The following is a 21,724-nucleotide window of genomic DNA, read 5'->3' on the forward strand; positions in this document are numbered from 1 at the left end:
ATTAAAAAAGAATATGTACCATTTAAATTGCAAAATAACAGCAGGACTATGGATACCCTTCCAAAAAGGATTACTTTAGTGCACTAATGCAGTCCCTGTCGACTGACCAGCTTAACTCTTTGAGCAATGTTCTGATCATCCACCTACACCATCCATCCACCTTCGGCTGAAGTTTTATGTATGACTTTTCCCAAAACTAGTTTACAGAGCATGGAGCTTGACATAATAACTGAATTTTCCATGTACATTATCTAATTTTTCATGTGTCTACATATATAACATTAGTCTGTATTTAACCGCAAATTAATGCTGGAATTCAGACTGAAAGCAACATGATTGTCAAATGGAGATAACAGAGTTCACCACATTTTGCCAGAGGGGTACACCTAGGGTTGCCTCCTGTTTGGTTGTGTTTCTTTAGGCAGTTTGGGTCTCAACTGTCTGTTCGGTTTTCAGCCTTGTGAAACCCGAACAATAATCTGGCCAATAAATAAGAAACAATTAAATATTAACATATTCATTTATTGTACAGCGCTGCGGAATATGTTGGCTCTTTACAAATAAATGTTAATGATAATAATTCACTGTGTTCTATCAACATGGATTAGCTATCATCAAGTACAGCAGTACAAGCATTTCAGAGCTTTCTGGATAACTGGTTTCTGTATAATTGATCCAATATCTTTTATTAAAGGGTTGGACTTACTTATCAGGCAGATAGTAGATAGACTTAGGTTTGCCACCTATCTGATTTTCAACCAGACATCCCAATTTTTCAAGGGGCTGTCCCTTCAAAACTTTCTGTCCAGTTTAAAACACTGACAAAACTGGACAGAAATCCAGCCAATAGCTCCTAAGTAAAGCAATGACCCCACTCTGGTATCATAACCCCACCTGACATTGTCATACCCTCCTCTGATGTCATCTTGCCCACTCCCAGCATCACTGCCCCACCCCGGATACCATCAGCCCCATCCCCTTTGTTCTGGTTTAGCCACTGGCAAAAGTGGCATCCCTAGGTACACGGCAGCTCTCTATTATTTTTTCTAGGATTTCTAGAAGCATATTTATCAAAGGATAATTATTATGTATTTATAAAGCGCCAACATATTCTGCAGCACTGTACAATAAGGGGGTTCAGTGTCGGACTGGCCCAACAGGATACCAGGAAAACTCCCGGTGGGTCCAGGTGTCTGTGGGCCCTCCTGCTCCTGACCATTTGGCCCGTTTCATGGTCATTCCCTATTTCTGTAATAAATGAGGCAAGGAGAATAAAGAGATTGGGTGAGGAAAGGAGGAAAAATAGTTTGGAAAGCGGGCCTATGGTCTAAGGTTTTTTTGGTGGGCCCCTGGGTTCCCAATCCGACACTGAGTGGGTTTATACATTGGACATACAAGATTACATACAAAGCAACCAATACAAGAGGTGAAGAGGGCCCTGTCCAAAGGAGCTTACAATCTATAAGGATGATTCTGTTTAATAAATATGCCTTAAAATGTCTATTGTTTTGCTACAGGGCCTGGTTTGCAAAGACATAATATATATCAATATACAAAATATTCATTTATACCTATATAAACCCTTACGAAGTTACCATATAGATGAGCAGAAACATAGCACACAATTCTGGCCGTCACAGAGCTGGAGAAGCCAGATCCACCCAGTCACTAGAGATTACAGAAATGAACTTTCTTAACTGAAGCCAGATTTTGGCACAAACACATCTGGCTTGGAAACAAGAATTTGAGTATATTCCGAACTCTCCCAAATCTTTTCTGCCTCAGAAATATTCTTATATTTATCGACCTCTCAACTTGGCTCGAGAAGCACCTTTTAGCTCTGCTGAAACATGATCGGAGATTTCTTTGATAACATATGGAAATGATCTTAACGTCACAATAATGCTATATTTCGCATTAACCTCAAATGGTATGTTGTATACAGGTACGTGTGATTGTAGCAGGATGCACTTTCAATTAAGAACAATTAGCTCTTTTCTTTAGATCTTTTCCTTGTAAACATTGCATAGCTAGTTTCAAGCTCACACTTTGAGGGTTACATAGATGATGTAATGAGTAATGAGTATGGAACATGCTTAAAGATTGCACATACAGCTAGCAAGATATCACTAACACATCTGGAGCTCCATGAAATAAACACACATGTAAGTGATTTCTCCTACCACTGCAGGAAGTGAGACTTTACAGTGTGAATTTGGTCATAGATCCAGCCCTAAACAGGTATGGGAAATCACTTTCTATAATACCATTTACACTAATGTGCATGATTAATCTGATGATTTACTTGAAGAATTTAGTCCATTGAAAAAAAAGGCTTCTTATTTGCTGTCTCTTGCTATTCTGAATTTTAAGCTTTCAGAAGACCAGAATGTAATCTAATCACCAAGTTTGCCCACAGAAGGTACAAAGTAGTTTGCAAAGCCTTACTTACAGTATTTTTAGATGCAAGAGTTGCTTTGTTTCCTGAGCCCAGGGGTCCCCAAACTTTTTTTTACCTGTGAGCCACTATAAAATGTAAAAAAAAGTTGGGGAGCAATGCAAGCATGAAAAAAGTTCCTGGGATGCCAAATAAGAGCTGTAATTGGTTATTTGGTAGCCACATGGACTGGCAGCCTACATGAGATTCTGTTTTTTATTTAACTAAAACTTGACACCAAACCAGTTATTCAAAAATAAGCAGCTGCTTTGAGGCCACTGGGAGCAACGGAGGTTGGTGTGCAACATGTTTGCACCTGTGCCACTGGTTGGGGATCACTGCCATAGCCTGTAGTTAACAAATTCAAGTCAGTGTTCGCCAAGCCCAGATTTCTACATTTACTCTTCAGGTTCCAACCAAATTAGAAAGCTACACTTTGTGGGGGGGGGGGGGGAACTGGTATTGTGCAGAGGTCCCTTATACTTGTGATCTAATCACCTTAACCACAATTAGATCAGTGCCCGCTTTGGTAAAACTAGTGCAAGTCCAGTTTGCAGCTTTTTTGGAATTACTATGTGTGTGAATATATATTTCATCAAATATAAAAGAGATAACACCCATTACATATTTGTTTTTTATAAATGATCAGAAAAAAACAGGATAATAGTGTTTATAGTACTCTTGGTTACTCCAACTTGTAGGGGCCTTATTTTTTATGGTTGATGAGATCCTACTGGCTTTTTTTGTACCTGGTTATGAATAAGGTTATTCCCCTGGTTATAAATAAGGTCACATATACCTCTTCACATATACCCCCTGAGAATCAGGTGCTAATGCATGTTTTAACATGGGCAGCAGAATTGACCCCCGCTCCCCCCGCATGCAATAACATGCATTTTGGTGCATTGCTAGCAATTACTGACACAGCTTGAGGATTTGTATATATTACCAAGCCATATAATTATTACAGAATCCCAAAAAATTGTGCAAAATCAGGGAAAATTTAAAATCAGAGAACAGCATTTTGCATTATATATTGGTGAGACCTCAAAAACCAGTGTAAAATAAGGGAAAACTTAAAATCAGGGGAGGTAAAATTGGGGTTTCACTGTATTTATTGGAAGCATGGGTTGCACATGATTCTCCAGTATAAAAATCAATATGCAATTTAATCAGGAATGAAACCAGTTTGAGGGCAAATTGGTTTGGAGCTTTGAGTTATATTGTGAATGTCAGGAAACAATGATTCTTTGCTTCGGTGCCAAAACAAGCATAAATAACTCCAAAGTAGGTGTCACATATGGGTGTTTGTTTATGAAGCAGATAAATATGCATAAAATGCCACTCCCAGTAATAGTAAAATTACATATTCCAGCACAGAAAGATAATCAATATAATTTCTGCTGGCAAAATTCAGACTTGGGCGTAGTTACACTGTTGTTCTTGACTACACCAACACATGGGTGGGTCTGTATTTCCATTAGCTTAGAAAGTCAGGTCTACTGAGTTCTCAGAACAAGTTGCTAATACTGCATACAAGTAAAAGGAAAAGTGTTTATACTTTATTCTCTTTTTTCTTTATTAGCACTTTACAGATAACTAAGCAAGAGTTATTTGCTATGAATGTCATTATAATGCATTTGAGATTATGCAGCTTGGAATTTAGGTGATTCTGTCCAAGGGAATCTGTGTTTACTCACATTATTGTGGGATCTGAGTTGCCCCCCTGTATGCAAGATTAGATTCTAAACAGCTTTAAAGAGCCTTATGCTCCCTAAAAAAGACCGGCAATTTTTTTTGTGAAGTTTCTAGACACCAGAAATTTCACAAACCAGAGACCAAATCAGTTGACTCACCGGTAATTGCTGTGTCACCTCCTGTTAGCAGTTCCATCTCAGTCACAGTTCCATCTTAATGTAATAGGTTTTTGGCCACAAAGCAATAGGGATGTTTTAATGGTTCAGCAAATTTAAAGTTTCAGTTGTAAACTATTTGTTGGATTTGCCAATCTTTACATCTAGTGAGACTGATCAAGTAGGCATTTATCCACTTTGTTGTTTCCAATGTTCCAAGTATGAAGGGCTTTGTAATTTGTTTGACAATAGACTCCAATAACAAAAAATGTTCTGGGTATTCAGTTTTTAAAATGTGGCCACCTAATTTGCTTGGTTAAAAATAGCCAACATTTTTGGACTGTCTGTGCTTTATAACTTCAAAGAGCCTGCTTTAGATAAATCAGTCAGGTTATTGTACACAGACAATCAAACAAGCTGCACAGGTTCTTAGATGTATCTGCTTGCTGTCTATATATTCCTGGGTTTTAAAATGAAAGTAGTAGGTTAAGCAAATATTTGGATTGTGGCTTGAAAGAAACATATGTATGCACTTTTTTCATACTTCAGGAATTTAATTAACTGTGCTATTCCCTGAAGCGTGGGTCCTATGTACCAATACAGCTAACTAAAAGTACAAAATGATCATTTGCTGTTAGCAAAACAGGCCATTGGGCTGGATATAGCCATGCAGAAGAAATATCTACTTATGTAGCCTAGTCAAGAGCAGGCAGGTTAAAAGGGGTCCCCAATAACATATAAATAAATATTACAATAATCTCCCTGAGAAGGAACCAAAACCAATAACCTCGGGAGATTACTGTAACTCGTGAGGATGTCTATGGTCTGTTTAAATTAAGCAACATTTTAAAATAGTTGGATAAATATTGAGAGTAGGAACATGTTACCACACTGTTTGCTGGTAATCAAATGACATCTAAGGGTAAATAGCAGGTCAGCAAAGCTATGAAGAAAACTGTGGATGGGACAGAATTTCACATTAAAAAAGCACAGAAAAATGTGGCACAAATTCAAACAGGAAAAGTGCAGTGAGAGACAACCACAGCTGCTTATGATGTCACTGAGTAAACTGTTCATGGAACCACGACTATCATTTTGTGTGTGTGTTTCAAAATTATACTGTTTTGTTAAACCACCTACATTTGCAACATCATGAGAACTTCATTCAGATGGAACATTCAAGAGGTACAATTATGCCCTGCCATGTTTCTTCCATGGGATGATTGTTTCCTGTCCTTTTCTGAACATGTATTATCATCATAAGACATAAATTGTACATACTAATTATTATGCATTATAACAAAAAAGATTCCCATAGCACTGTGTATATTTGTGTAGCTTCTGAAAACCAAATATCTTGTTTGGAATTAACATTTAAAAATTAAAATCAATTGTGAACTCTGACCTTTGTTTATTACCTATTCATGTCACAATATGGTAGAACCAAAGCAGTAAGGGGCCTACATTATAAAAGTTGCAAAGTTTTTGCACCAGGCCAAGTAACCTACAGCAACCAATCAGATGTTTGCTTTCAAACAGATACCAGTAAATGCTACCTACTATGGGTTACCTGCTACAGTGAAAACTTTGTTAGGTTAAACAGTAAATTTGTTTCATAATTCATTCAAAATATTGTTTGAATTGTTTGTTTCAGTTGTTTAAATACACAGTTTGAAACAATCATTGCACCATCAAAACTAACCTACAACAACATATGGGTGTTAACACATCTAGAAAGTTTTACAAAATCAGCTACTTTTAAAAATACGTACTTATAACACATATGTCAGCCAAAGGCAGAGTTCAAAACAAATAAGGACAATCCTGTTTCGTTAAAGGGGTTTTTCACCTCTAAAATGTACTTTTTGTTAGTGATAATCTGAGACAATATGCAATTGGTCTTCATTTTTTATTATTTGTGTTTTTTTAATTATTTAGCTTTTTTGGGCAGTAACTATTCAGTCTGGAATTTCAGCACCTATCTGGTTGCTATGGTCTAAATTACCCAAGTAACCAGACTGGACTATGAATTGGTTAGGACCTGAATAGAAACATAAGTAATAAAAAGTAACCACAATAATATAATTGTAGCCTCACAGAGCAATAGCTTTTGGCTGCAGGAGGTCAGTGACCCCCATTTGAAAGCTGGAAAGAGGCAGAAGAAGAACGCAAATAGTTAAAAAAAACTATACAAAATAAAAAACAAAGACTAATTGAAAAGCCGCTAAGAATTGGTCATACTATAACATACTAAAAGTTAACTTAAAGGTGAACTCTTCTTTAAAGTCTGTGCACATTCTGAATTTTACCAAGTGTACAGTTAAATCGACAAGCAGGAAGTCCCATAATAGTTGATACTCTGAGATCCTGACCCCAGTTTCTGATTTAATACTTGAGGAACTTCCTTCTTGCTCACCTACAGTAGGTGTTTGATGTACAGAGGACATTTTCACACCCGGTTAGGTGCAGCAAACCTTAAACATGCATGCCATTGCCATATTCTTTGAGAATGTATTGAATGTTTCGAGTTGTGGACATAGTCAAAGTACATAACAATACATAACATAACAATTTCCTTTTACACATCTACCTGTTTAACAATGCTGTGCCACTGCATATTCCTATTGGGTATCTACACACACTAATATTATTTGCACACAATTACTCTGCCCTAACATATCAGGGGTTAATCCATTCATCAGGTAAATACCTAGTAGTCATCCTTATTGCTAAATGTGAAGTTGCTGAGGGGGTTGATTCATCTTCAGGTTAATATTTAGTATGTTCTAGAATGGCCAATTCCTAGCAACTTTCAACTGGTCTATATTTTTAATTTTTAATAGTTTTTGAATTATTTGCCTTCCTCTTCTGAATCTTTCTATTTTTCAAATGGGGGTCACTAACCCTAGCAGCCAAACAACTATTGCTCTTTGAGGCTATTTTTACTTTTCATTATTTATCTTTCCATTCAGGTCCTCTCTCTCTCTCTCTCTCTCTCTATTTATATACCAGCCTTTCAATCAAACCATTGCATGGTTACTAGGTTAAATTGGGCCATAGCAATTCATGAAGGTTAACGTTACTCCTGACTGTACTGCAGGGGTCCTACCGCAATGAACTACCTGTGTGTAGATAATGGTCTAGCTGTATAGGAGCATCAAAAAATTCCATGATGACCATGAAATATGTCAAAATGGTTGCCCAGCAGGTAACATTGGTCACTGGTCACCTGTTTAAAAGCAAACATCTTATTGATTTACTGTACCTGGGCAGAATGAGTGCCTTTTATTACATATGGGGGTAAATGGTTGATTAACTGTCTTCCAGGCAAATTAAATCACGGACCCCTGCATGGTACTTCCTCGACATGTCAGAGCTTGTAAGAAAATGTTTCATTGTAGAACATGCCTTTTTACCAAAATAAGTTACTAACCTATTTATCAAAGTAGTAGTTGATTTGTAGGAAACAATAAGGGTGAAGACACACATAGCTACTTTCAGAAAATTCCCTGCCATAGACAATACTGAGAATTGCCTCTGCTAAAACACACATAGGGACAATGATCAGTAGATGATCAGCATTGTCTATTTTAGTAGCCATGACAAGTAGCTGCTACTAGTAGCTCTGTGTGTCTTCACCCTAAGGGTGACTAATCGGCACTACCTTGAAAAAAAGGCGATCATGGTGAGTAATCAGCATGACGTCCCTGCGTAGGTTTTTATAGCATAGGTTGCCTCAAATAGGTCGGGGTTGCATCCAATAAAAGTTGTGCATGTCAAAAAAAGTCATGTGGTAGCCGCATTTTGCTTTTTTTTTGCTGTCTTGTGAATTTTTTAGCTGTTCCGTGGATTTTTCATTGAAACTGGACAGATTCGCTAATCACGAGCAGCAAAGTATATTTAATAATCGTAAGTTAATATTTCAGTGCCTTTATTAACAAACATTTCAATTAAAAGTAAATGAACAATTGTAATTAAATGTAACAACTGTATGTAATAAAATTACACTCAAACATGTTTGTTTTTGTTTTGAATTCTGTGAGTCTGTTGAAATACCATGAAGTAATGTTAACACAAAGTATAATGAGCAGTGCCTAAAAGCCTCTAAGGGCTCTGGCACATGGGGAGATTAGTCGCCCGCGAACAGGGAGTTTTGTCGCGGGTGACTAATTTCCCTGTGTGCCAGAGCCCTAAACATAATGTTCTCTCTCTGTGTCTAGTGAACTGTGCAGGTAGCTTTAGGAAATAAAGGGTCGATACAGGGTCTTTACAGGGTTTTATCTCAGTCTCTACCATATCAATACATTTTCTTTTAAAAGTCATACAGTGCCTAGGAACTGATGTACTTAACATTATTATTATTATTGGATTTTACACTGTCTTGCCTGCCTGCTGACTATTTGTTTTAATTAACATTACGTTCATTCTCAGCAAACTAATCAAATTGCCCTGTAGATAAAGACATTGCCACCCTGAAACACACTGCATCAGTACAAATAAAAATAGTGTCTATGATAGAGTGCAAGTGATAGTACTGTCATTGCCTTTAGGGGACAAGTTTAGAAAAACAGTAGAACAAGGAATGGGTTTGATTGGATCCTACTGGTATTTACACTAGTGCCATTTAGCTCTTAAGTGTGCTCTACTAAATCAGTTTGTCATTTAAATCACATAGTCTCAGACTTAAGCAGTAGGAGCATCTGTAATTTAATAACAACAATAGTGGAGGCTAATCAATAACAAGGGTCCACTTATACACTATTAAACTTAGCACAAAAAAACACATTTTGGGTTTCTGTTCACCTTTTATATGGAGATGTATTAAGTAAGAATTGCTAAAAGAACAATACTAAAACCTGTATATTGGCACAAAACAAGATACACCAGTAGCACTGAGTGGTCCCTTTAACAGTGGTCCCAATTTTTGGTATGAAAGTATCTGAAGTGCATTTTTCTGTGAAGACTTCAGCACAACCATTTCCTTTCCTTCTGTGACTTAAATAACAAAAGCTATTGCTAATACTAGTTAAAATATTAGTGTATGAATAAATAAGACTGATTGTAAATAAGAGGCAAGGTCGGAGTGCAACTCCTTGGGAGAGGTGCTGGCAAGGGGTGAGGTAGGCCTGTGGACCTTACTCCAGACAGGTAACCAAAGACAATAGGGGATGTTTTAACTTACTTCTTTACCCTTGCTGGAATTTGTTTCTGATTTGCTTCTGTTCAAGATGCCTTAGCCATCACCAGAGAACAAAGGGAAGATGTAGGTGGGAAACACTGGGCCACCAGGATACCAGTCTTCATGAATACCCCTTCCACTATAGACTAAAGTCACAATGTTGGCAGCAAAAAGTGGTGCAGTGCTCACAACACAATGCGTACTAAAAGGACATGTATCAGGACCACTAGTGCACCTAGTCTCCACACATATCCAGGGTAGAGACAAATAATGCAGGCAGTATGGTTTCTTGAGGTCTAACAAGGATGCAGTCAACACTAGTGCTGGACAGATGTGGATTCTATTACAGGGACATTGCTGAGCCCTTGTTTAATGATCTGACTTTAACTGGTCAACCCCCTTTCACAATCATCCCCTGGATAATCTAATTGTCACTATCAACTTATGCTTGCCACTTTATTTTTTTATCAATTTGAGGTAAAATGTTCCAATTACACACATGCATTATACACATGCATTCAAAGGTCAAAAGACCAGACAGTTAAAGACATATAGATTCCTTGGAGCAAAAATAGGGCACACTGAGCTTGACATGAAAGTACATACTTACAAAGTAAGGGTCACATCATATCACAAATTTGCATCAGTGTCTTTATCTGTTCTATTAACCATCTTATAGAAAATCACACATCACCAACTGCACTAGGAAAACAAGTAATAAATGGCATCTGGAAAAAAGTAACAACAGTGCAATTATATTTGCTTGGTCAATGACAGTAATGGGGTTAATGTCCAATAGTTTAACCCAACTGTGGCTTAAGAATTGTACCATACGCATTACAGGGAAAATAATGCAAAGGTGGCAAACTGTAAATGTACCTTTCCTAATCCAATTAGTTTAAATCCTGCAGAGTCTGGTCTTGTCTCAGCAGATATTGGTCCAAACAAAGCAAATGGCACAGCCCCCGCCGTTGCACTAAACTGGACAGAGTAAGCAGTATTTGCAAGGCTTTTCTCTGGAGTTGTGCACTAAACATGACAAGTCTGTAGCATAAGAATTTTTATCTACCATAATCCAAACTCTATCCAATCAAAGCACAACTGGAACTGCAGCTACGATGGGGGAAGTCAGCAAACATGCATACGACAACAAAAAATCCTAATGTCCCAAATGCCATGTTAACTAACTAAGCTTATCAATCACTTCTAACCTATTAGCTGTGTTAACCTTTATCCATTTATGTTTTTAGTCACGTTTATACTGTCAAACTTATATAACCTGGCATAATGCAATATACCCCACAGTACTGTTTCTATAAATATCACACCCAATTCTAATTTTATAAAAAAAATTTGAACTTTTTCAGGTGGCTGTCTATGTGTTTGCCAATGAGAGCAATATGCAGTCGTAGCCTAATACATACAAGGGCTATTTATCAACACTGGGCAACTTTGCACCAATCAAATTATTGATTTCATTGATCTACCTGCACCTGGCTGAATGCAGTGGTGTAGCTAGAAGTAATTGGGTCCTAAAACAAATTCATTTTATAGTCTGAGAACTCTGAGAATACAACATTTATAATAATAATACTCAGTTCTGGGTGGTGCTGTGACATCCAGGTATATTTTGGTGCTGTCAGCATAAAGGTAATATTAAGGTCCAAAATGCTATAGGTTTTCCCAGAGATACAGACATGCAGTTGCTGGGTGGCATTGAAGTATATTGAGCCCAGTGACAAACCTGACTGAGGCACAAAACTGTATTTATATATTCCTCAATGTTTTGGATGTGGGGTATGGCCCTAAAATATATTTTTGTTGTTCCCAGTATGCCACATGTGTTGTAATTAACATGCAATAGCCTATTTACAATAATTTGCAAAGTGTTATATCCCTGAGACTCTTAATAGAAATAACATATAATGCCAATTTAAACAAATGTGTCAAAATACAAAGCTTGGAGTTTTTCTTAGATGAAAAGGGATAGGATTCAGTTGTGCTGAGCCATTACCGTGTTTTTCCACTGTACAGTAATGCAGCTGTCCCTTGAAAATTCTCTGTTTAACTAATACATTTTAGAGCCCACAATAAAGACTTGGCATGGTGGCATGAATCTGTATAATGAATAGGTAGCTTTTCTCCAGCCTGTTAAAAATCAAATGGAACACAATGGTTGATGATAAATCTAACAGGGTAGATTTAGTGCAGAACATAAAGGTGATTTATGGCCACACAAGCTGCCTGGTATATGCATCTGGCTAAATTAGGTAAGAGATGAGTTCACTGTTAGAAAAAGGAATGTTTTTCTTGTCAATAAAAATGTTCAAGAATGGCTCTTGATCTCATGTTTAGACATCAGCTTTATTTTATGTAAACATAAAAGAGAAAAGACACATAAGTGCCTCTGAAGTACTGAATTTGTATACAAAATACTGCAAATTAACACAACCTAAATGGGAATTTGTGGCTAATAGTTCCTTGTATACATAACTTTACCCTGCTAGGCATTTTAAGGATTAACTCATTCATGCCTACATAAGCTAGAGCTAGCTGCTCTCCTGATGGCTCTGTGCACACACAATACAGTTATTACATGGATCATAGGTTTATATTTTCCACTCATTTCATTTTTATTATTACAAATCTCATAAAATTCTGCATTCATTACTGCTTCTCTTCTCTGGTGTTTAATCTCTGCAAATTATTCCACCTATATTAAAAATAGTTCTCAGAAGAATACAACATACTGTTATATCAAAACTTTGTTTTGATATCACATGGCTCACACATCACAACACAGAACAATTTGTTTCAATGGAAAAAGCATCTGACAATGTCCGATTTTAAACATTGAGATAAGTGCACAGAAATCCAGCCAATTGCGTCATGCAATATCCCCACCCCAGGGTCATAACCCCACCTGACATTGTCATGGCCTCCCCTGACATCATCATGCCCACCCCCAGCATTACTGCCTACCCCATATGCCATCAGCCCCACCCCCTTTGTTCAGGTTAAGCCACCGGCAAAGGTGGCAACCCTATGAGCCATTCTCCTGACGTGTGTGGTGCCTTGTTTTAACAGTGATCATCCAATGTATTGGCTTCCCACCCATTTTTGATAATATGAGGAATGCCCAATGTTTGTCTTTGCCTGTGACACACAATGTTTATAATGAAATGATCATTTATTTACATTCTTTTGTTGAATGAGAAGGAGTTTCCTCTACATGTAAATCAGTTGTAGTTGTAATATACTGCTCTATACTATAGAATAAAACGCCTTCTGGCAGGGCTGTGGAATGACCCACATTAACATGAAAAGGGAAACATATGGCTGAAATGGAATTTAATGTTATATACAAAGAGCATAAAGTTCCTTGGCCACACATGAAATGCCTGCTATTTACAATCCATTTGTTTTGTTATGTCTTTAGGTTACTTTAGTGCCATTTGATGGTGATTTTATATTATTAGCTAACAAGGCATCATCTCACCGATCTTATCATCTTTGTTCCTAACAGAAGAAAATGTGGTTGAAACTGAAGGAAGATAACTTGATACATGATAAAATGGAAGAAGATGTCAGAGATGCTTTACCTATAACACTTTTTATAGTAAACTGAGGGGTCCCCCTGTCTCCACAGGGCCTATAGCACCATCATTTTTACTTATACCCTTTATATACACAAATATTTAGGTTTAAATCTTTGTTGTCTGTATGAAACCTGCTTAACTCCTAGTCCATTCAGAAATGGTTAGTTAAAGGGGTGGTTCATCTTTCAGGTAACTTTGTAATAGAATTGCTAGTTCTAAGCAACTTTTCAGTTGGTCTTCATTATTAATTTTTTGCCTTCTTATTTTGACTCTTTTTAGCTTTTAAATGAGGGTAACTGACCCTAGCAGCTAAAAATCTATCTGTGAGGCTACTATTTTATTGTTATTGTTGTTTATTTTTCCATTCAAGCCCCTACATTAAATATATCAGTCTCTCATTTAAACCACTTCCACTTCATTTTTTATGGTAATTTAAACCCTGACAACCAGATTACTGCTAAAATTCCAAACTAGAGAGCTGCTGAACAAAAAGAGAAATAATTAAAAATAAATAAATAAAACATGAAGGTCAGTTGAAAATTATCTCAGAAAAGTACTCTTATTGAAAGTTAATTTAAAAATGAATAACCCCTTTAAAGCTGATGGTTTGGTACTTTTTTTCCTGATACTGTCATGATTTTTATGATATACTTTTTATTTCTAAATTACACTGGTCACATAGCAAATAATTCATTCTTCCATTTAAAAAGTTATTCTTGAACCAACAAATATATTTTGTTTAGTTGTAGTACTGGTGTGTAGGCGCCATCTCAGTGCATTGTGCCTGAGTCTGAGCTTTCAGAAAGAGCCAACTGCTTTCAGGTAACCTATTGTTCCTCCTACTCCCATGTAACTAGAGGAGTCCCAAGCCGGACTTGGATTTCTTACTATTGAGTGCTATTCTGATATCTACTGGGAGCTGCTATCTTGCTCCCTACGTTCTGCTGATCGGCTGCTGGGGGGAGAGTGATATCACTCCAACTTGCAGCTCAGCAGTAAAGTGTAACTGATGTTTTTCAGAGCACAGGTCACATGGCTGTGGCACCCTGGGAAATGAAGAATATGACTAGCCCCATGTGAAATTTCAAAATAAATATAAAAAAAATCTGTTTGTGTTTTTGAAAAACGGATTTCAATGCAGTATTCTGCTGGAGAAGCTCTATTAACTGATCTGTTTTGAAAAAAACATGTTCCATGACAGTATCCCTAATATGATGATGATACAGTGAAGTTGTCACAGCATGAATTCTTATGTTTAGCATCTGATTTTAATGGTTACAGATAGATGTGCTCACTTCTGCTAGAGATCAGTTTTGTTTGCCCATCACAAATGTAATCTAGGGAAAACAAGAAATTCCAGGAGATTTTCAGATAGTGGAAGGAGAGAGATGAGAAGGTAATTAAAGAGATTAGAGGGGTCAAGAGTACCTCTGTTAAGATGTGACTTAAAGCAGGCACATTTAAATGAGATGTGGGAACTAACAGGAGATACAGTGAACTGAATGTGTGTTAATGTAGGAGTATAGGCTGCAACAATTGGATGGGTGGGCGTTGGATCAAGAGAGCAAGTGGGATCATGAGACCCTTGCAAATGCCACAAGGATAAGGCAAAACAGACAAGATGGGGTGGGGATCAGTGGGAATTGTATCTACTCATACAATAAGCGAGGAAGAGTACAGAGTAGTAAGAAGGGGGGGGGGGGCTTGGTATGCAGATAGTAATTAGTTGGTGTTGCCCTTTGTAAATACAGTCATTTACTTGGCTTTAGATAACTGGTATGGTAACTTAAAGGTGCACAGTCAAATAAAAAGGACACAATAGAATTTTAAGAGGCTAAATGCATAAACTGAATTATTGCACTGTCCGTATGTACTTTGTACATTTTTTATGGGGACAAATGGTTGTCTCAGTTGTAAAGTGCATTGGCTAAGGTTGAATGACTTAGGTCAGCAAAGGAATGCGACAAGCTAAAGGACAACAAGAATTTGTAGAAGAGCCATGGTGCTGATCAGCATGGAACTCAAGTGACCTCTAAAGGATCAGCAGGACTTTGTTAATTTTGGTGACAGCACAGGTCTGCCTGCTGTCAAGGAAAGGCTTGTAAAAGCTGATTTAGAAAATCAACTACTAACAGCTACTTCCTAATATCCATATTTCTGGCCCAGGTTTGAGATTAGGAACATCAAATGATCTACAAACTTTATTTTGCTTTGGTCAGCCCTTTTGATAGAATAACATTTAGCCCTCTCCCAGCTCATAAGAGAATGGATAATGAAGATCCTCCCTAAAAAGAGATCACCAGTTATATATATGTGTTTGTCAGTGGAGAGCCCTCTCTCTTTTCAGCTCATTTATTTTATACTCAGTTGCAGCCATAGGCCAGCACTCAGCATGGGGATTCAGAGTTTGCTAGTGCTGATCCGAAAAATGCTGTCTCTTACATGCCCTACAAATGTCTCCGTTGACACCCATATGGCTACAATATTGCTACAGTCATAGGAGGACACTGCAGGCACATTAAAGTAATGAATGAATATCTTTCATGTGGCACAGGCCTTAGGCTACATTTAAACTGTACAAGGAGTCTCTATTCAGTATACAGACAGATGCAGAGAGTTGTATGGCTCCATCTGGCAGTAATTGGTTAGGACATACCAAAATAGATTTGTCTTGATGTTGTTCATAAGCTTTATACCCTGTAATGCCATAAGGTATAGAATGTATTTAATGTATTAAAAATGAATCTTCACTAATGTTCTGGGTTATAGTTTGCATGAACATGGTCATAGTAGCAAATAAAGGCATATTTAGTATACAATACTTCTGGAATGTTCTGTCCAACTTTTTAAACTGTATTGCCGTGAATATGACTAGTGATCCACAAGCAATGCCTTGCCTCACAGAACATACTGGTGTCTAAGGATGCACAAGCCTTATGGCAATAGAAATGACATGTGTGGGTATTTTGACAGAAATAACCCAGCACAGATTCTGCTGCCCCGGAAGTATAGCTAAGTATTAAAACATGAATCTTATCTATAAACCGCTGTATTTCTCAATAATAAGCAATTGAAAGTATAAATTAATTGGGTGCCAGGGTGGAGACATTTAGAAATTTAATTCAATACTTATGGAGATCCCTTCACCTGTATGCATGAGCTGTTTCAGCACATCTAACCTGAGTTACAAAGTGCCCTAACTTTCAGCACAGGAATTCCCTCTCCTCTCTCCTCTCTTCTTCTTTTACTCTCACCTTGGGTTATAAATTAGACTGTTACGGCCTGGAAAAAAGTGGACAATAAGTCACCCTGAAGAGGGTTACTAATGCTCATACTATTTCTTGGGTGATATTGTAGCTTATTACGTAAAACACTCTACCCCTCAGCAAGCAATGAGTAGCCGTACACTGCAGACTGTCTAGGACAGAGGCAACGCAGGGTGACTTCACTGAGCAAACAGTGGATATGTGCCTTATCTCTGGTATTCCCCTTGCGTTTAGCAGAAATGTCACATCTGAGTGATAGCAGATACTGGAGAGGTTTCATTCAGCAGCATATGAAACTGAATGCTAATACAGCCCACACAGCAGTGTATTATGACTTTTGGGCCAAATTAGCCTGGTGGCATCATCCCAGTAACTGATACATGTTTCTGGATCCAGCTGGAACCGTGCTCCACACAAGGCTAAAGGTTTTAGGCAACAAACCTGCACTTCTATTAATAACTACTTTGGGGTGGGGGGGCTTTTTTCAGACTTGTCCCCACAAATATGCAGCTTAGCCAAACCAAATGAGTTGCAGTCTTTATATGCACTCCATCGCCCAAAAAAGAGTGCAAATCACCTTGCAGAAATGGGAGCTAGCAAGTTCTGAACTGGAATCGAGTGGAGCAATAGCTGATGAATTTTATGCATCAATGATACCTAGTCCTTATCCATTGCCAAGTGAGCTGCATTATGACATTACCTTAGCAATGCAACCACAGCAATCCATGCATCCTCCCTCTCCATTACACTATAACAATTTTTTGGTTCAGATATGTCCAGTGAGTAGGGCTTCTACATACTTATATGTAGTTCTTATAATATAATTTTTTATAACAATAGACAAAATGTAAGCACAAGACCTATTTACTGAACTCACTGGGGAGTATGCTGCCTCTTTCATTTCTGTTATTTCTTGAGCTAAACAGGGCAAACAGGTAAACTGAAGATACTCCTGTATGGCCCTTGCAAAGGTTGATAATTATATCACCAGGTTAAAACCCCCTTCCACATATCTTTTATTGTGGCTGTTTTGTTAGCAGGAGTGCCTAATGCAGAGGGATTATCTGTTCAATCTAATTATCAATCAAAAATACCACTTTTAATTACAAATAATTATAATTTCTCTATTTTGCATTAAGAGCTTTGATAGATATCCTTTTCTCAAGTTATTCCCCCTGCCAAGATTCGGGAGACTTATGGTGGCAAAAACCTTTAAATGAACTATACGTATGCCATAGGATTGAACATATGTATCAGCAGAAAGCAACAATTTTAGACCAAGTACAACAAAGTGTGCAGCAAGTTTCAACTCACTAATGCAGATAAGAAAAAGAAATGACACGAGCCATCAGATATTGGCTGATGAGGGTGATTGTGACTTGAGGGTATATTAAATAAGGAAGTCGCTCAAAGTTCTCTTTTGTTTTATCCAGTCAGATTTAATTCAGTGATCTGGCTATATCAACATTCCTTATTCTAGTTTGTGTCAGGCTCAAAAGACTGCTTGATACATATAAAGCTGATGCCTATACAGGCATTCAAGGTTTATTAACCTTCATCAAAAGGTATACCTTCTAGCCATTAACAAAGTGGCTCAGCAGGTAGCACTTCTGCCTTGCGGCCTTGAGTTTGATTCTGGCTTTGGCACAATGTCAAAGGAGTTTACCCTGTGTCTGCATGGGTTTCCTCTGGATTCCTCCTACAAACATACAGACAGGTTAATTGGCTACTGATAAAGTGACCACAGTGTGTTTGAATGTAAAGTGCTCTGAAAATTTGTCAATGTTATGTAAATGCAGGTATAGAATCTGGGGTTTTTCAGATAAGGTACCTTTCCATAGTATCCGTGAATATTTTGCCACCAATATGGATTCATGCAGCTTAGTTAGGCTGAAGTTCACACTTTTATAATTATAGAGAAATTATGCTCAAATCGTGCTTAAAAATGACTCTATGGGGTATGGCCTTCCTGTAATTCAGAGGTTTCTGTATAATGGGTTTCTGGGGATCCCATACCTGTACCAGGAAATAAATAAATGATGGCTCTTATAGCTAGTGATCCCATTGTTATACTGTATTTTCCAATCATGTCGTTTTAGTTCGTGTTCAAAATTAAGCTAATAATATATGAAGAGTAACCCCTTAAGCAGCCACTTATTATTATTATCTTTTATTTGTATAGCACCAACATGAATGTAGCAGCTTTGATCTCAGCCGGTTCCCATTCATGTGTGTATAAAGCCTTATTTCATAACACATTTAAGAGAAAAATGCCCTGTAATTTCCCAATTGTTAATCCTTTTAAAAGTGTTTTTAGTGCTATAACAGGAAAGGTGTCTTGCCTCGCCTGCCCATATGTATTGGGTGCCTGATGGTGACCCACCTTTATTACTCATTTATTGAACTTCAAACAGAACAAGCCACTTTCTTGGAGTAGCAGAAAAAGCAGACATAGACTTTTCAGTGGCTCTCAAATCTTTTCATGAAGGGGTTATCAGTTTATGAGCCAGCCAACCAAAACATCCCTATCAAAATTAGAATTAGGCCAATGGCACACATGATACTTTCTGCTCTGGTGTCTCCAAGGCCAGTCTGCAACCTCCTTTAAGTAAATTCCAGGCATTTTTTACTACCTCGATTTACACCCACATTTCCGCCTAGCACAGTATATAAATCTGGGTAACTCCTAAAAATCTAGAAGGGTTGACAGCTCTGTCTCTGCAGATATTTTAATTCAATTTACCCATTTTAATTATGCAAGTCTGGGTAGAGTGTAGATGGGTACTGTAGATGCCACAAAAAGTGTGTACTTTTGTGTACGCTTAGGGGCATATTCATCAAAGTAAGAGTATGAATCCCGAAATGGGTAAAATTCGGATTAGATACAATAATTTCTGATGATCGGAAATGCCACGAAAATGCTTCAGAAAAAATTGTAATAGTCACGATAATATCGTATTGGCGATACGAAAGTCACAAAAATTTCGTATCCGACTTGACTTTTGATCCTTCTGTGTTTGTGGAAGCCTCCCATAGGGCTCAATGGCACTCTGCAGCTCCAACCTGGCCCAAGGAAAGTCTCCCATAGGGCTCAATGGCACTCTGCAGCTCCAACCTGGCCCAAGAAAAGTCTCCCATAGGACTCAATGGCACTCTGCAGCTCCAACCCGGCCCAAGGAAAGTCTCCCATAGGGCTCAATGGCACTCTGTAGCTCCAACCTGGCCCAAGGAAAGTCTCCCATAGGGCTCAATGGCACTCTGCAGCTCCAACCTAGCCAAAGGAAAGTCATGATAACGAAGCTTTAATGAATCCGAAACCTTCGTAGTCGTTGCGACAAATTTGTCACAAAGTACGAAAAAGTCACACAAATAAGCGACAAAAAATGCAGAAAATACACACAGTTCTATAAATTAGAAAAATATGAATTTTTGTATTCAGAAGCAATCGTACTTTGATAAATGTGCCCCTTAGTATCACTAAATTACCCAGAAAGTTTCTTTTCAGCATGCATTGAGAGGTAGAGAGTTATACTCTATGTAAAATGTATTAAGTGGTTATGACAGGGCTTGTAAACTACTTGTTTTCTTGCTACCCTTAGCTAGCACTCTTCATTGGCCCAAGGTACTTTCTTCTGAAAGCCATCTTCAGGGCTTCAGCTGCTTAACAAATTGGAACCCACATTTTGATTTTTCCTTTACTTCTCCTTAAAATACTTAAAGTGATACTGACACGAAAAAACGACTTTTTAAATTATGAATCTACATAAAATGTTACCTATAGGTCATGTTGATCTTTTTTCACTGTTGGGGCTGGTTTTGTATGTAAATGTTGCTTGAAGTTCCTAAACCTGACTGTTTTGCCAACCTGTCCCTTCTCAGCCTGTCAGTTATAGCTTCTAATGCTAACAGCCTACTGCTGCACAAACATGGCCGCCCCCTCATAGAGGAACATGGGGGATCAGATAAGGAATGGAAAAGCATCAGCAAATACTTTTATGGCAAAATTATAAAGCTCGTTAAAGACAATGTTTTGATAGATGTAAAAACGTTTTCATTTCTGGTGTCAGTATCTCTTTAATGGCCACGTGCTATAATAATAAAATTCTCATATTTACGAGACAAGTGCTGTTAATTTTGCAGATTTAAAAATGTACAGAAAATATGTGAGTTAAAGGAATTCTGTCATTATGGTGTACTTTTTTATTTCTAAATTACACTGCAAATAATTTACTCTACCATTTACAATTTTATTTGTAATATTGGTGTGTAGGCAGCCATCTCAGTGCATTGTGCTTGAGTCTGAGCTTTCAGAAAGAGCCAGCGCTACACATTAGAACTGCTTTCTGGTAACCTATTGATTCTCCTACTCACGTGTAACTGGAGGAGTCCCAAGCGGGACTTGGGTTTCTTACTATTGAGTGCTATTCTGGTATCTACTGGGAGCTGCTATCTTGCTACCTTCCCATTGTTCTGCTGATCGGCTGCTGGGAGGGGGGTGATATCATTCCAACTTGCAGCTCAGCAGTAAAGTGTGACTGAAGTTTATCAGAGTACAGGTCACATGGCTGTGGCACCCTGGGAAATGAAGAATACGACTAGCCCCATGTGAAATTTGAAAATTAAATATTAAAAAAAATCTGTTTGTGTTTTTGAAAAATGGATTTCGATACAGGATTCTGCTGGAGAAGCTCTATTAACTGAAAAAAAACATGTTTTCCCATGACAGTATTCCTTTAATATTGTTAGATATCATTTGTATGCTTTATAAATATGTGGTAATAATAATATTTGTAGGAAGGCCATAAAACACATGTTGGCTCAGTGTAAGCTCTTGCGAGCAGGGCACTCCCCCTAGTGTCTCCAATCCTCATTAAATGTAACTGCAAACCATTTTTGTGAATTGTTTATATGTACATGTTAACTGTTCTGTCTTTTGTACCCCTCTATTCTGTAAAGGGCAGGGTAAATTGATGGCACTATATAAATAATAATAATAATGGGCAGGCCTTGCAATGCCAGAGTCTTGAGTTTTATTCCAGTCTGAGCACTATCTGTTTATATGTTCTCCCCGTGTCACTGTGGGTTTCCTCCGGGTACATTGTTTCCTCCCACACTTCAATAGCATACAGGCAGGTTAACTGACTCGTGGTTAAAATGACCCTACTGCGTGTGAATATGATAGAGACCTTAAGATTAAAATGTCTGCACTATATAAATAAAACATAATAACAAATAAAAGAAACAACGTCAAATTTGCTGATTTTCAAGTTTATATGAAGCAGAGCTTCAGAACCTCAGAACAATCCCTGACAAGTCAGTGTGAGATCAGTGCACATCCTCGTAGGTTGCAGGTTATCTGAGATCAATGTGCGGGCGGCTGCTGGACAGCT

The sequence above is a fragment of the Xenopus tropicalis genome, chromosome 8 (assembly GCF_000004195.4).
Source record: "Xenopus tropicalis strain Nigerian chromosome 8, UCB_Xtro_10.0, whole genome shotgun sequence".
NCBI lineage: Eukaryota > Metazoa > Chordata > Amphibia > Anura > Pipidae > Xenopus > Xenopus tropicalis.